Raw genomic sequence first — 17962 nt, 5'->3', positions numbered from 1 at the left:
TCACATTTGCGTGCACTGTTATTACTTAGTGAAGCGCTCAAATCGTGCTCAGGTAAGCAATATTTTGCACTCCACCCAAAATCTCGGCCTTTATAGGGATTGCATTTTGAGTTGAATGTACCTTAAAGATAATTTGAGATAATAAAGAAGTCCATAAGAACAGAAATTGTACATGAGCATCTCATACTTTGAGCTTGATTACGAATGGAGAGGTAGTTTGAGCTCGTGTTCTAGCATAAAAATTGCTAGAATTAAATTTTTGCACTCAGCGATTCACGTTCGTATTACGATTTGAAAGTAAAACGTTTGTGCTCTCGCGTTTACAAACAGACTGTGAGAAGTTGCAAATGCAAAATCGCATTCCCCCATAGACTTTAATGGAGCCGAAAAGATAAGAAGATAATATTGCATATTTCATAATCCAATGTACTGCATATAGCATTAAATGTTCTATTTATTCTTAAAGAGATATTTACATATATAGCTGAAAGATTTTTCCACAAATATATATTTATAGGAATATCTATTTAAAAATACATAGAACATATTACCCTATGTGCAGACCATTGGAATGGGAAATATTTATATTAAATACACATTATAACACACAATTAAATATGAACATTGCATAAATATGGTCTTTGATGTTTTCATCTACTTCACTGTAAAGAGCTCCAATGCCCTTATATATATGTATACATTTGTGTACATATGTATTTATGTGTTTATATGTGTATATATGTCTGTAAATAAATATATACACACAAACACATATATATATATATATATATATATATATATATATATAAACACACACACACACATATATAGTATATATATATATATATATATATATATATAATTCAGAAAAGAAGGCGCTCTTACCTTTAAAACCAACCGCCAGGGTGCCAACAGGTAATAGTATAAAAGTCAGAGTTGCGGCACTCGCTGGTCTTTTTAATCCAATGTGATTTTATTAGTGTAACGTTTTGGGGACCCGAAACGTTACACTAATAAAATCACATTGGATTAAAAGGACCAGCGAGTGCCGCATCTCTGACTTTTATGTGTATATATATATATATATATATACAGTATATACATACATCTCTATCTTTAGACATGTATTTGTATGTATCTCTATGTTAAAAACCTTTGTAGCTCTTTTTTTCTAACACCTCATATCTTTTAGCCTTTATAACTTTTTTGTGCAATATTTTTTTGAATATTTTGTATTAGATGTATTTTTGTTTTGTTTTTAACACTTTTTTTTGGTTTTGAGAAACAGTTAACCAGAGCTCTGAAGTCACAGTAATCATTCTAGCATAGTGTTCGCATTTACCTTCAACTTGTAATATGAGCACAATTTAGCCTGCACGCAAACAGCCATAAAAACCCAATATCACTTGCATGCAAAAGATACAGTGCCACTCGGAATCTAGCCCTTTGTAAATAGGAGTCTTTATTTTTTAAAGGGACATACACCAATTGTCATATAACTGCATGTAATAAACACTACAATAAAGAAAGAAGAATATGCACAGATACTGATCTAAAAATCCAGTAAACAACCTTTTAAAAACTTACTTAGAAGCTAATAGTTTAGCATTGTTGAGTACATTGACTGGGACACCCAGTGAAAAGGGCTGTGAAAACAAGAAGAGCAGACTCCCCCTCCCACCTAACCTGCATAAGAAAATAAAGATAATACAAACAGGAGCCAGCAGGAGTCTGTAAACACATGTATGCATCTGGCACTGTGGGGATTGGTTAGCACAATGTTATTAAAAAATAAGCAAAACTATACATTGTTACAAAAACACTCCCAGATGGACTATATAAATGGATCATCTACAACACATTTCTGCAAAGATCTAGTGTACTATGTCCCTTTACGTTTTGTGTTTTTTCACTTCACATCACAATTACTAACTTTTTTTTTAGGTTAAAGGGCCACTAAACCCAAAATCTTTCTTTCATGATTCAGATAGAGAATACAAATTTAAACAACATTACAATTTACTTCTATTATTTATTTTGCTTTATTTTATAGATATCCTTAGTTGAAGAAAAAGCAATGCACATGGGTGAGCCAATCACACAAGGCTTCTATGTGCAGCAACCAATCAGCAGCTACTGAGCATATCTAGATATGCTTTTCAGCAAAGAATATCAGGAGAATAAAACAAATTAGATAATAGAAGTAAATAAGAAAGATGTTTAAAATTGCATTCTCTTTCTAAACCATGAAAGAAAAAATGTGGGTTTCATGTCCCTTTAAATGCAAGACAAAAGCTTGTTGCTAAGGGGATCTGTAATCTAAAGCTATTTAGTTTCCTGCAAGTTCAAGATAATGTGATTTTTCCAGAACAATACCAGATTTCTACGGAGCTAAGAGATATATACTGTAGCTGACATTTTTTTTATTTTTATTTATTCACCAATTATAAAGCACAATGACTCTCTGTTATTTTAATATGCATAAACATAAAATGGTTACCATACTTGTCATTGTTTAAGCACATAGGGCTAGAGCATAATCAGTAGCACAGGGTATGCTACCGTTTGAGTGACCTTGCTCAAAGAATAGTGTATTATCTGGTATTACACATGAACGGCTAAAAAAGTTTACCAGAGAAAATTAAAGGGACAGTCAAGTCAAAATTAAACTGTCATGATTCAGATAGGACATGTAATTTTAAACAACTTTCCAATTTACTTTTATCATCAAATTTGCTTTGTTCTCTTGGTATTCATTTTTTAAAGCTAAACCTAGGTAGGCTTATAAACTAATTTCTAAGCCATTGAAGGCTGCCTCTTGTATCAATGCATTTTGACAGTTTTTCACAGTTAGACAGTACTAGTTAATGTGTTATTGAGTTATTTATGAGTCAGCAGTGATTGGCTAAAATGCAATTCTTTCAGATCTGCGATAAGGGGGCAGTTTGCAGAGGCTTAGATACAAGGTAATCAAAGATGTAAAAATTATATTAATATAACAGTGTTTGTTATGTAAAACTGGGAAATTTGAAGGATTATCTATCTTTTTAAACAATTACATGTTTCAAGTAGACTGTCCCTTTAACACAGGCAATTTTTTTAGCTTTCTATTGATAGAGCATAGTGTACTAAAATCTTTCATATTACAAGTGGTGAGTTAAGTGTTGCTCTCAATCACAACACAAAATAGCACTGGAAAATTTTGCGTTTTTGGAACCCTGAAGTAAAGTATAAACGCTTGAAAATAGGTTTAACAAAACAGATGTCAATTATATTCAGTAGTTTGAGTAGTTTGAGTAGTTTACTCATTTTTATACATATTAAATATAAAATCAATATATATTATTGAAAAAAGTTTTAATACTGATTTAAAGTGATATTGTATTTGATCAGGTCCTGGACTGGGAAGGGCTTAAAGTATGTGGACACCTGACCATCACATCTATATGAGCTTGTTAGACATTCCAATCCAAAACCAGGGAAATCAAAATTGAGATGGTTCTCTGCTGTTATAACAGCCACCATTCTACTGAGAAGGTTTTACACAAGATTTTGGATTGTCTGTGGGAATTTTTGCCCATTCAGTCAAAAGAGCATTTGCAAGAGCATTCGCTTGATTTGAAGGCTCCTAATTGACATTCTAATACATCCCAAAGGTGTTCAAAGGGGTTGAGGTCAGGACTCTGTGCAGGCCACTTGAGTTCCTCCATACCTGTCTTAAACCTCATTGGACAAAGAGGCATGTTAGTAGCCTTCACTGTGTGATACAGTGGTTCTCTTCTATTTACACAAAAAGAAAATTATTAACCTGTTAAAACACAAACAATAATAAATCAAACAAAAAATAATGTGTTAGTGTAAAAAGGATATGTCCAAAAAAGTCAATTAGAGACTAAATCCCAACTCCAAATGTGCATAAGTGATCCCAGGGATTACTTTTCAGTGGAAATGAATGCTGCAGTTTAACTCCAAGGGTTAACCTCAAATAAAACAGATTAATGCTGCCAATGGTGAAGTCCTGTGAGACTACAGGGTTAATTCACATGTAAGTTGTATACTCACATACTGCAGAGCTTCACATCAAGCTCTAGATATAAACGCAATGGGAGACTCCAGCAGGAGCAGAGAGAAGTGAACTCAGATAAATGTTACATTTATTAAAACGTGTTAAAATCACAGGGGTTTACAGAGAACAACCACACCTAGAACATCTGTATATTACACAGACTGTATATTGTAAACAATGTCTATGATTACGGTTTGCAGTTCAGAAGGTTGGTCTCCACCCACAGCGTGACATCATACGCTCAAAATCCAACAATCTTTTCACCAAATAGTCTCTTGGCTTTTTCAATGATCCTTGAAAAAGCCAAGCAACTATTTGGTGAAACAATCATTGGATTTGAGCGTGTGATGTCACGTTGTGGGTGGAGACCAACCTTGCACAAACACATTGTTTTTTGTTTGGTTCTCTTCTATTTGCTGAATCCCCCTAATGTAAGAAATGCAAAAAAAATAATACAATGGCCCTTTGGACAGTGTGTAATGACAATAATGTAAAGTTCACACACTGAAAATGGCATTTTTCACAATTGCAAGATTTTAACCTTTGAAACTACAGTGAGTGCAGAATTATTAGGCAAATGAGTATTTTGACCACATCATCCTCTTTATGCATGTTGTCTTACTCCAAGCTGTATAGGCTCGAAAGCCTACTACCAATTAAGCATATTAGGTGATGTGCATCTCTGTAATGAGAAGGGGTGTGGTCTAATGACATCAACACCCTATATCAGGTGTGCATAATTATTAGGCAACTTCCTTTCCTTTGGCAAAATGGGTCAAAAGAAGGACTTGACAGGCTCAGAAAAGTCAAAAATAGTGAGATATCTTGCAGAGGGATGCAGCACTCTTAAAATTGCAAAGCTTCTGAAGCGTGATCATCGAACAATCAAGCGTTTCATTCAAAATAGTCAACAGGGTGGCAAGAAGCGTGTGGAAAAACCAAGGCACAAAATAACTGCCCATGAACTGAGAAAAGTCAAGCGTGCAGCTGCCAAGATGCCACTTGCCACCAGTTTGGCCATATTTCAGAGCTGCAACATCACTGGAGTGCCCAAAAGCACAAGGTGTGCAATACTCAGAGACATGGCCAAGGTAAGAAAGGCTGAAAGACGACCACCACTGAACAAGACACACAAGCTGAAACGTCAAGACTGGGCCAAGAAATATCTCAAGACTGATTTTTCTAAGGTTTTATGGACTGATGAAATGAGAGTGAGTCTTGATGGGCCAGATGGATGGGCCCGTGGCTGGATTGGTAAAGGGCAGAGAGCTTCAGTCCGACTCAAACACCAGCAAGGTGGAGGTGGAGTATTGGTTTGGGCTGGTATCATCAAAGATGAGCTTGTGGGGCCTTTTTGGGTTGAGGATGGAGTCAAGCTCAACTCCCAGTCCTACTGCCAGTTTCTGGAAGACACCTTCTTCAAGCAGTGGTACAGGAAGAAGTCTGCATCCTTCAAGAAAAACATGATTTTCATGCAGGACAATGCTCCATCACACGCGTCCAAGTACTCCACAGCGTGGCTGGCAAGAAAGGGTATAAAAGAAGAAAATCTAATGACATGGCCTCCTTGTTCACCTGATCTGAACCCCATTGAGAACCTGTGTTCCATCATCAAAAGTGAGATTTACAAGGAGGGAAAACAGTACACCTCTCTGAACAGTGTCTGGGAGGCTGTGGTTGCTGCTGCACGCAATGTTGATGCTGAACAGATCAAAACACTGACAGAATCCATGGATGGCAGGCTTTTGAGTGTCCTTGCAAAGAAAGGTGGCTATATTGGTCACTGATTTGTTTTTGTTTTGTTTTTGAATGTCAGAAATGTATGTTTGTGAATGTTGAGATGTTATATTGGTTTCACTGGTAAAAATAAATAATTGAAATGGGTATATATTTGTTTTTGTTAAGTTGCCTAATAATTATGCACAGTAATAGTCACCTGCACACACAGATATCCCCCTAAAATAGCTATAACTAAAAACAAACTAAAAACTACTTCCAAAACTATTCAGCTTTGATATTAATGAGTTTTTTGGGTTCATTGAGAACATGGTTGTTGTTCAATAATAAAATGAATCCTCAAAAATACAACTTGCCTAATAATTCTGCACTCCCTGTATTGAGCTTATTCAAACACGCCAAGCTGTAATTTCTTATTGTACAAAATAACATTTGCTAGCAGGATCTTGTTTTGTACAGTGACAAATTACAGTTTAGTATGTTTGAAGTCCACTTTTTCAAAAACATTTCACCTGCCGTGAATATTGTAATACTGTCAAAACGGAATCTTACATTTCCTGTTGAACGCAGCAGTGATCCTTTGATCATCAAGCAATCTATCTATATCTATCTGTCATATATCTATCTTTTATCTATCTATCATCTGGATTTCTATCTCTTTGTCTAGCTCTGTCCAAATGGGCAAATTTGATTAAAGTGTAATTTGTTTGGTAGAACGAATAGTCCTGTGGACATTCGTTTGGACAATCGAATGTTGACAAGAATTCAAATCCATTAAAATTCCGTAATTTAATGTTATTTCCGGTTTTCAAATGTTACTGTCTTTTTTTCATTTCCATAATTAGATGGAATATCCACATTCAAAATTTTGAATGTAACATTCGGTTTAACAAATACTATTCAGAATTTCAATAGTTCATGTGGTAGAAGATTTAGTAAATTGGAGGATTAGAAATACCATTATAAATATATTTGATTCAAATGTTTTGAATTCGAATATTGCATAATTCGAATAGAATTATTAGAACATTTCGAATCAAATATTACATTTAAAGAAAGCATTAGAAATACTATTACATTAAAAAATGTTAGAATGTTGTACAAAGGTGTTAACATTTGTTTAATTTGTTGCAAAAAAATCGCCCATCCCTATTTATCACTCAGCAAAAAAGCAAAAGCAAAATAGTGTGCACAGTTAACTTTATATATAGATCCTTAGCCTATAACATATATAGTTATATTCTATTCTACTCTTTAACAATACAACAAAGGAATGTGTCTGAAACCTTTTTGCTATTCTAAGTAAAAATCTTTCAGTGTTTTAATCTGTGTGCCCAGTGTAATCAGTACTTATCTGTCCTCTCAATCATTTTTTTCTGATATGCCAAACATTAAGAAATCGGGGTGCTAAGAGCAGTTCCCTGGTGTACAGTATTTTTCTAAGAGACATGACTGGAATCTTAAATAATAAAAACTTTAAACAATAATTTGTATCCACATTTACCATACACCCAAGATTTTATCATTCTGGATTCTATACAATACAATACTGCCCTCACTAGCAATGAAGGAGTTAACACACCAAGCCCCTAGGAAGTATAATTATTACAAAATGAATAGTTAAAATGATTAGTGGAACGTTTGTGGTTGTATAGGTCTATTATAAAACGTGCAGATAGGGTATTATGCTGACAGTAGCATGACATATCAGGTATTGTCTAAGTGTGAAATTGATTGTGGATAGAACCCAGTGCAGAGATATATAAAAACACAATGCTGCCCAAGATTATATCATACTGCAGATAATATCAATCATGGCAATGCAATAAAGAGCTAATTCATTAAAGGGACATTAAACACTTTGAGATAGTAATATAAAATGATAAAGTTTATTTAAAAAATCCTCTGCAATTTACTTTCATCATGTATTTTGTCCCCCTTTTCTGTAATTCCATTCTGAAATTGTCAGTTCCTGTTAGAAATGGAAGTACACAACACTATTATATTCCACTCAGCCATTGGCTGCACACATTAGTGATCTATTTATAACTGTCCCTAATTGGCCACAGCAGAGAGAGTAACCTTAGTTACAACATGGCAGCTCCTATTGTTTTATAGAAACTAAAACTTTACACTTATGTCAATATTTAAACAACTAATTAAACTTTAAAAAATATATCTACATGCTATTTTGACACTAATCTTTTCTTTGAATGCATCATTCTATCTAGCATTTATTTAGTGTTTAATATCCCTTTAAAAGAACTTTATAGATACGAACACCTACATGATAAATATTACAATCATGAAGACAAGCTACTGTTTTTTGTGTGTATATTATGAAACAAGCAGATGTAAATGTTGTCATGTAATTAATTAAATTCTAATTGTAGAAGAAAATGTGTTTAGTTCTATAGTTATCGCATTATCTTGGCAGTATGTCTCACTGTAACTAATAACATTAGTCATATTACTTTAGTATGAAATAATGTTTACAGTTTGTATTGCCAAATTATACTGAATGACTCATGGGTAATTGTGCACTTGGAATTAATAAAATAGGTACAACTAACATATAAGCAGATAATTGGCAAGGGAAATTATGCTTCCAAAGAACGAGGTGTTTATGTTATGTTTAATAATGTATACAGAGAAATATATAATTTGCAGGCAGAAAGAATCAGCTATGTACTTTTAGTCTGCCAGTTTTTCTGTCTGCATTTAAGAACGTATTAAGGGGGCATTGCACTTAATTTGTTTTCTACCATTTATATGAAAGAGCAACATTTAAACATTATTATTATCTTCTATGAGATAAAAGCTGTTTACATTTAGCTTAAAACTAATATAACAGTATTAGTTGGTGTGTACTTGTCAGCCAAATTAGTATTAGAAGAAAGTGTCAGCCAATCAGCATTAGCAGAAGTTCACAACTAATAAAACTTTATTAGTTTCAAGTTAAGCAACTTATACCTCAATTTTTTTAGACAATCATATTTAAAGGGACAGTTTACTCAAAAATGTTCTCCCCTTTAATTTGTTCCCAATGATCCACTTTAGCTGCTGGGGTGTATTCAATTGTTTACAAGTATTTCCATTACCCTATAATGGCATTTGAAAAAGTTGATTTAGCCTGTGGTATCCCCACCTAGTCTGAACGTTTTTGGCAGTAGGTCCAAGCTATATTTAAGCTGTGTAAACACAACCAGCAGAAGAAATTAGACTCCCAGTTGGGCATAAAGAGATAAGGTAATAAAATGTTAATTTTCCATTGTTCTCTCCAAGTATTGGTCTTTGTTTATGGACAGATACAAGATACAGAAGCAGGTATATGTACACAATGAGATAAAGTAATGAGATCTGATTATATGTACAAGTTTAACCCATTGTATTAGTTTGTGGCTTCAAAACACAAAATCAGCTAATTCATATACACAAATAAACCTTAAAAAGCAAATTTTCATACATTTTATACTCTGCAGTTGGTAAAAAAAAGTAATTGGAAACACATTAAGGGAAAAACTATTTTACAGTAAGCTGTCCCTTTAAGTTCTAATATTTCTTATGCATGAGTACAATGTTCCTTTAAGTTTTGTCAGCTGAAAGTGCATGATTAAAGGAGGCACTAAATATGAAATACGTTTCATACACCTCTCTTTAATCATGGGTGCTGCTAATATGGAACCTAGATTACATTGCAGGTATCTGAAGGAAAATTGCTGCACATGTGCAACAGGTCAGCAGGAATGTAGTGAAAGATAGATTTCAATATGGTGGCACTCATGACTAGAGGTAGGCAGGGAATAACCTCAATACTCTGCTTATAAAACATATTTTGGGCTAGATTACAAGTGGTGTAATATTTAGCGCTTTTGCTTGAGTGTTAACCCCGCCAGAAGTAATCTTTCTCCGCAGGTAAGGGTGTGTATTACAAGTTAAAAGTAAATGTTTTGCATGCAAAACCTGGCGCGCGCTAACTTCAGGACCTCGGATATCACGACCACGCTAACATTTTCTCCCCAACACTACATTGGAGAATGTAGAAGACAAAAACTTACACTTATTCCTAGCGCCCTAACTTGACAGAAGTGATTAATATTTCACATTCCAATGTTCTTCACATACAGGAACATGTTATTTTTTATTTTAAATAAATATTTCTAAAAATACCTGCACCTGTATAACTATTCCTATAAGGGCGGAGTCCCGAAACGCGCGTCGGAGTGTAAGGCTGCTCACTGAACCGCTTGTCGATACAAGGACTTTGATGCAAAAAGATTACAGAAAAGAGCCGTGGTTTCATAAAGACACAAGACCGAATCAAGTGTTTGTTCTCCCGTCCGCATGAGTGGATAAAAGTCGGGGGCATCTCCATTTATTCAAAAGGATGTGAAATCGCAAGTATTATAAAGCTAATTAACATGCATGTTCTAACTGGCCAGCTTCTATACTAATACAGACGCAATACAGATGATTGGTGATACACTTGCTGATTTAACACACGGCTTCTACCACATTAGAGACGCTTTTACACTCTAATACTGGGAAGGGTCAGAAACTTTATGCATATGTTACAACATGAACTGTTAGAATAGTTAAGTACCGATACCCGGGCTGAATACTACCCAACCGCAAGTGTGGTTTAAAGAGGGGAACTTGGAAAGAGCCTTGGAGTATATTGAGTGTTAACATATAGTTGAATACATATGCTGGATGAACTAACGGCTTTCTGTCTTGTCCTGCACTAACCCATAAATGTGCTTATACTCATCATAAAAAGGTGTATGCTGAATAAGGGAATAATTACAGAGCTCAAAATGTTATTCAAATCTCATGTATAAGAAGATACATTTGTAATCGAAAAGAATCTCCTTACAGCAACCATATCTGAAAAATTGCATCAAAGATTTTAAATTCAAAACAACTGTGAAAGTTTTGCATGTCTAAGGGACTGTTCACTTTTTCATCTATATGAACTTTCTAAGACATTAATAGCGGTTTTCTGAGAGCCTTGGTTGATTCTTCCAGGGACGCCTGGGTTGAATCTAATTATTTTATGAATGAAAGTAGTTTGCATGTGTGGATGGACTGAAAGTTGTGGATTCATATTATAGTATTGTAATTAGATACTTTGTAATAAATTGCATTTACACTTTTGCTAAATTGAGGTGTGCTGAGTTCCCTTTTTTTGGTTATATATATATATATATATATATATATATTGCACACTTAAAGGGATACTAAACCCAATTTTTTTATTTCATGATTCAGATAGATCATGCAATTTTAAGCAACTTTCTAGTTTACTCCTATTATCAATGTTTCTTTGTTCTCTTGCCATCTTTATTTGAAAAGCAGGAGTGTAAAGTTTAGGAGACGACCCATTTTAGGTTCAGCACCCTGGATAGAGCTTGCTTATTGGTGCCATCATTTACCACAGTATCTATATTCATATGACTAATTTTTATCAGATAATGTTTATATGAGTAATAGTTTATTTTAATGTATTTATGTTGTTTTTGTTTCTACTTTTATTTTAATCCTAAACCTTTACGCGAGGTCTTCAGTCACGCTAACCTGACATTAACCTCACATTAAATTCAATTGTGCTTGAGCAAACACGTTTAATTTTTTTTTTTTTTTTTTTTTTTTTTTTTTTTCAGGGTATCATAGGTATTTATTTGCAAACAATGGATATTTTTTTTTTTTTTTTTTTTTATTTAATTTTTATTGAGGTTTAGTTAAAGGCATACATAAAACAAAATAACAAATTCTTATGTCACATGAGATAAGGCTTCAATATTACAGGAGTCATAAGGTAAACTTGTAAAAGACGTATAGCCAACAAATTACATAGTTTGCAAACATCATCCAGAGAAGTAGCTAATCTTATATGAACCTTCTATATGAGGCTGTATTTTACTCTTGGGCCAACAAGAGTAACAGGTATTGATGAAGTGGAAGAAGGAAATTGTAGCTAAGGAGACTACTTTTGGATCTCAGTATTGAACCTCGATTTTATTTTAAATTAACTTTTTAGAATAGTTAGTAATTGGTATTGTAAACAATAATAAAAGTGAAAATGTAAACTTGCTGTGTAAATAGTGTCGTAAAGTATGTAGGTGTAAATGGTTAGAGTATGGATAACAAGGAAAAATAAGGTGTGGTATTGGATAGAGAAACCACATTATTCACTCTCCTGAAATAGGAGATATATTAGGGGGGGGGGGGAGGGGGTGGTAAATTGAGTATGTTAGACCAAATATTTAAGTAAAGCTCCATATTACAAAAAAGGGAATATCAATGATGTAGGACCTGCCTGCTCTCAAAACTGTGTAAAGGAATGTTAGGGGTAATATGAACCTGACGGCAGCCATCTTGTTCCCCGCAGCCATCTTGTGATGATTAGCATCCATTTTGTAATGATTAGACTTTTATTATAGTGGTTTATTATGTAGTAAGAGATATGCTGATGTTAGGGAGACTTGCATAGATATAATAGCCCTGAGAATGACCCTGTCAATGTGCATTGCTATCTCTACAAGATGTCAAACGGCTGTGATTTGTGCTGGGCTAGGAGGCCCAGTTACTGTGTATTCCTGTAGAAATGACTCCCTAACACTCCTTTTATTCCAATTATATTTTCTATGAGTTTCTTTGTTCTTATAGAAATACCATGTGAAATGATGTAATTATGAATACGTCACTTGTTAAACCTATATGCTGTAACTCTTATTGTAAGAATATTATAATATCTAGGGAGCATATATATACATTGTATCATTTTTATATGTTATGTTTAATTGTAATGTATCTTAATGTATCTTTTCTGTATCCCTTTAATATTCAATTGTAGCTAGACGCATAGTGACCTTTATACACACATTTTACATGTACTATTAAACCATTGGGCTATGTGTGAGAAAACACTGCTGATGTAAGGAATTTTAGTTAGGTCAAAGGTAGCTATACATCAGATTGAAATATTTTGAGATCCTACATTACTCCTTTTTTCCTGTCAGTCATAAATTTACTTAATATCTTCAAGGATATCTGACAAATGTGATGTACAACTTACAGGATGCCAGATGTTTTTCCTCATCTTAGAAATGAGCTAATGACTACAGATTTCAATGTATTCTGAAAGGTATATAAGCTCGCTATCCTGAACAATAAAATTAGAGCTGTTCAACAAACATATTCTTGTGTGTTCTCTGAACGGCTCTCCAAGTACTTGAAAACACTTTGCAGGGTAGATACCAGAGTCCTGAAGCAGAGGAAAACAAGAGGGTCGTGGTCCTAGAGGAGTCTCCTTACAAATGGTGTCTAGAAGTGATAGCTTGTCAAGGGGTGAGTAAAACACTTGTTTTGCACTGTTTTTTGCTTACCCATTGTCAAACTAGAACCTATAGGACCAGACACTCAGGTTATCTATAAAAAAAAATATAGTGGGGAATGTGTATGTATGTTATGCATATCTGTGTATGTTGTGTATATATGTATATTTAAGGTGTTTTTAAGGTGTTTTTTTTTATGGAAATTTTTTTGGTAAAAATTGTTTTTGGTTATAAAGTAGTATCTGAGGTTAGAGGCCTCCAAGAGATACATGATTACATGGTATCTGAGGTTAGAGTCCTCTGAATGATACATGTTAATTGTTTTTATTTATTAGATATGGTATCTGAGGTTAGAGTCCTTTGAATGATACATATTTATTGGTTTCGGAGGTTAGAGGCCTCCAGTGACATATGATGAGGTTAGAGGCCTCCAGTGACATATGATGAGGTTAGAGTCCTCTAGAGACATATGTTTTTATTGGTTAAAATATAGTATTTTTAAGGTTAAAACGGAGTTCGAGTCTCTGTTGGAATATAAGGATTTAATGTGGTATTTGAAGTATATAGTGTTGTATGCGGTATATATGTTGTAAAATAAAGGGGTATAATTCGTAAAATTTATTGCATCTTATCCATAAACTCTGGTATCAGCCTGGAAATTGTTTTGCTATCTTTGTCTATGCGCAATCTGTTGCTGTATTGCATTTGTTTTTCTGCTTGCACACTTCAAATTGCTGTATTGCCTTTGCATTTTCTAATTGCTTTTAAAGTTTGCTTTTTTTGCTATATACTTACTGTGCTGTTTTGTGCTTAAAATATATATTAAGTGACTGTGCATTTTATTACTGCTGCTCTTTTTGTGTTGTTAAAGAAGAAGTTTATTTCAGGCAGAAAAGCACCCACTCTAGAGAGGGAGGGGGGATCATAAAAAGATCTGTCAGTGAGCAGCTGTGTAGAGTCAGTGAAGAGAAATTTAAAAAAACTGTTCCGTTGTATGTGTGTGCAGTAATGAAAGGGAGATTTAAGTGTAACAGATTTAATTATTTGAAATGTATTTATCTGAATTTGTGAGGAAATGGCCAATCTTTTCAGACTCAGATATATACAAATACATTTTAAATTTGGAGGAAAATTAATAAATATATGTTTTCCTGAAAAAAAAAAAAAAAAAAACACAAAGAGAGGGGGAGTGAATCTCTGGTATGCGAGATGAAATGAGCTTGTCTGTATAGCTGTACAAGAAAATATGTTGTAATGTTATTTTATATACCTGTATTTTAAAGTCACCAGCATGTTTTAAGTATGTGGTATTCATGTGCAGTTTTAGTTTTAAATGATAATTGTGTGGCAAGTAACGGCTTTGAGAGTGGCTTTGAAAGTGCGATGGTGTGTGATTTTTTTGTCACGCTCTGGTAAAAATGAAACTGTTTTTGGAATGATTAATAGGTTGACGTATGTTGTATTTGTAAGGTCTGTGCACAGAGTTGGTGCACCCAATGACATATAGTTATAAGCTGTAATTGAAAGTTTATTTAAAAGTGCGTCCGTTTTTGTTGCAAGTAAATTAATCTGCAGGGCATGCTACAATACAGAGGTGAAATTTGTGTGGTAAATCATACAAGCAGCCTAGATTATGGTTAGAATATACATATGTAATTTACGTAATGAATGGTTAGTCCTTAAAGGGACAGTGTACTGTAAAATTGTTTTATATTAATGTATTTGTAATGACTTGTGATATAAGCTGAATAGTTTCAAATGTAGGAGAAGTTGCATTTGCAAGTTTGTGTATATATAAAGTAAATTGTAATGGGTTGAATTGTTAGTCTGTAAAATCAGAACTCAGTGTGTAGACAGAGCACTAGAAAATTGTCATTTTATTAGCAGCAATAACACTGTATTAGTAGTTTGCAAAATATATATTTTTTGGGACCTTTCTTTGTATTCTTTTTAAATCTGCCATTTAGTTAGTAGATATTTCTTTTGCAGTGTAACTGAATTCTCTCTGTAATGCAAACTAATTGATAAGTTGTCTACAATCTTAGTGTTACGATCTGTGAGACTAAAAAAAAAAAAAGACAGAGGAGTGAAAATATTTAAAGGGATATAAAATCTGAGATTTTAAGGAAATATTTACAGAGAAGACAATGAGGTTTACTGTAAGCCTAACACTAGTATATTTAACTGTGTCAGCAGTTTCAATTAAAGATAATTTTTAATTTGAGTAAAATGTCCCTTTAACTAGCCTGCATCCCACTGTGTGTTTTTATGTTGGTTATGCTTGCTTAGGCTATTTAATGAATGTCAGTATACATGTTTATTATAAGTAAGGCCAATGACTCATTGGGAATAATTTAAAGGGGAAATTTTTATTAGTATTTTTTTTTTTTTGAAGAAAGCTTATTTTATTTTTTGTTATATACATTTGTTACATTTGGCTAGAGAGCTGCAGAATGGTGAATGTCAAATTGTAAACAGAGTTAAATCAAGTAATTGTGTTGTTATTGAACTTTTGGTTATGTAAAAGTATAGACTGGATTCTAGCAGCTTTTCACAGATTATTTGTGCCACATCTGGTTTACTTAAAGGGACAGTCTACCATATAATTGTTATTGTTTTGAGGATGGATGGTCCCTTTATTGCCCATTCCCCAGTGTTGCATGGCCAACACAGTTGTATTGGTATGCTTTTTGCCTCTGTAGTTGCCTTGTGTCTAGGGGCATTCTTCCAGCTCCCTGGTCACATGACTGTGACTGTTTATGGTCTTTTGTCTTGAATTTAGCATTGTTTTGTGCTGAATCTTAAATGACCCCCTGTGCCTGAACACAGTGTTATCTATATGGCCCACGTGTATTTTGTCTCTCTGTGTTGGAAAGAGATTTAAAAAGCCTGTGATAAGAGGCAGCCCTCAAAGGCTTAGAAATTAGCATATGAGCCTACCTATGTTTAGTTTAAACTAAGAACACCAAGAAAAAAATTTGATGATAAAAGTAAATTGGAAAGTTGATTAAAATTAAAAGTCCTATCTGAATAATGAAAGTTTAATTTATACTAAAATGTCCCTTTAACAGTGGATTTGCATGGTGCATGCGAGCAGGAGCTATATAGAACAGTGGCTGTATCATTATTATCTAATTATTCCCAAAATTGGATACTTAGGTGTTTGTGTGTTCTTTTGTAAATTTATGGTTAGGGATTTTATTTGTAAATATGCAACTGGAGTTTATTGATCTTCTGAAGTGATTGCATCATTAGTATGATATCATAGAATTGTACATGGTAGAATTTGCAGAACCACGGTATAGATGGTTGTTTGGGAATGGCAGAATTGGTTTTGAATTTCAGGTTAATTTTGGTTGTTAAAAGTTTGTGTCGGCTGTTCATGTTTTGTTTTGTAAAATGGACAATTGGTTTAAGTGTTTTCTAAGAGAATGTTGTGTTTTTATTTTTCGTGAATGCGTGTGGTAAGGTGCTGTATGAATGGAATATTGCATGTGGAGGTGTATTTGATTTTGCTTGCTATTGAGAATTGTATTCTGCATGCATGAGTGGAGTGGATAATTTGTCTTTTTGTTTTTTGTTATGTTGTGTTTGCATGCCACATGGGATGTTTCACGCAAACATGAGGGAAGTATCGATGAGTATTGATGAGTATCTTTATGTGATAGGGGTGATTGTTTTTAGGTAAGAAGGTGAACCTAAAACGTTTTGAATCTTCTCTTACAATGTTATTGCCTAACCACCAGCTGTGCCCTATATTTTTCTATATTTGGTTCTTAACACTATATTTGTATTTGCAGGATGAGATCATGCAGCTGTATCCAGAAATTAAACAACACTAATGGAATTATTTTTGAGTTTTTTCCATATTTAGGTAAAATCTGTACAGATAAAATTCCATAAGTGCACTCTTCAAAAGATTAAAGATTGAAAGCAAGTAAACCTTTAAAGAAAGAAAAAAAGAAAATGAAAGACCTTTTGTCAAGCTTGTTTTAACCACCATACTGCAGTAAAAAAAAAAAAGTTACTGAACTATCTTTGGATCCATTCTTTGCTTTACATGCTGGTACCAGCCCCAGAACTGGACTCTGGGTAATCCATGACTGTTTCCTCTGATGTGTGTCTTCAGGACATAAAGACTATCCTTCTCTGGACTGTGCCTTATCGCTCGATATGGAGGTCCTGTTATGCTGTTACAGGGTCAACCAATTAAATTAGGGGAGTATTGTTTTAACTTGATTCCTTATACTGCTTGTTTTGTATTCTCTTGTAGTTGTTTTATTTTTATTGAACATATTAGGTATAAGAGGTCATATGCTTCATTGGTATTAGTGCACATTGTAGTTTATGTGCTTAACATAGTAATTTTTAGATAAATGTAACTGTGAACTGTGCAGTATTGTACCCTATTGAATGGCCCACTGAGTATAAAAATATGTTTCAGAAAAATGCTGCAATATATCATAATATCTTAGACCCTTCACCCTTTAGAACATAAGGAGGACACGTCTAAGCTAGAAGTTTATAGTAAATATACAGAGAAATGTTTGTTTCAGGGAATAGCCTAATTATAGTTTATGAAAGCAAATGTATTTTTCCCTTTATTAATTAGTATGGTATCTTTTCACTTGCATAGTATTCATGAAGTATCATTTAAAAGTGTATAGAGAAGTTGTAAATTATTCTCTGAGAAATGTCAATGTATTTAGTTTGTATTGTATATCAACAATGTTTTGTTTGATTTTAAATGACATAGGATGAAAGTGACGTTTTATTTTGACATAATTGTGATTGTATTGCGGTGTGTACTCATCCTGTACTG

Source organism: Bombina bombina, chromosome 11 (genome assembly GCF_027579735.1).
Source record: "Bombina bombina isolate aBomBom1 chromosome 11, aBomBom1.pri, whole genome shotgun sequence".
In the NCBI taxonomy this organism is placed as follows: domain Eukaryota; kingdom Metazoa; phylum Chordata; class Amphibia; order Anura; family Bombinatoridae; genus Bombina; species Bombina bombina.
The sequence above is the reverse complement of the archived record's forward strand: the minus strand, read 5'-3'. Positions refer to the sequence as shown.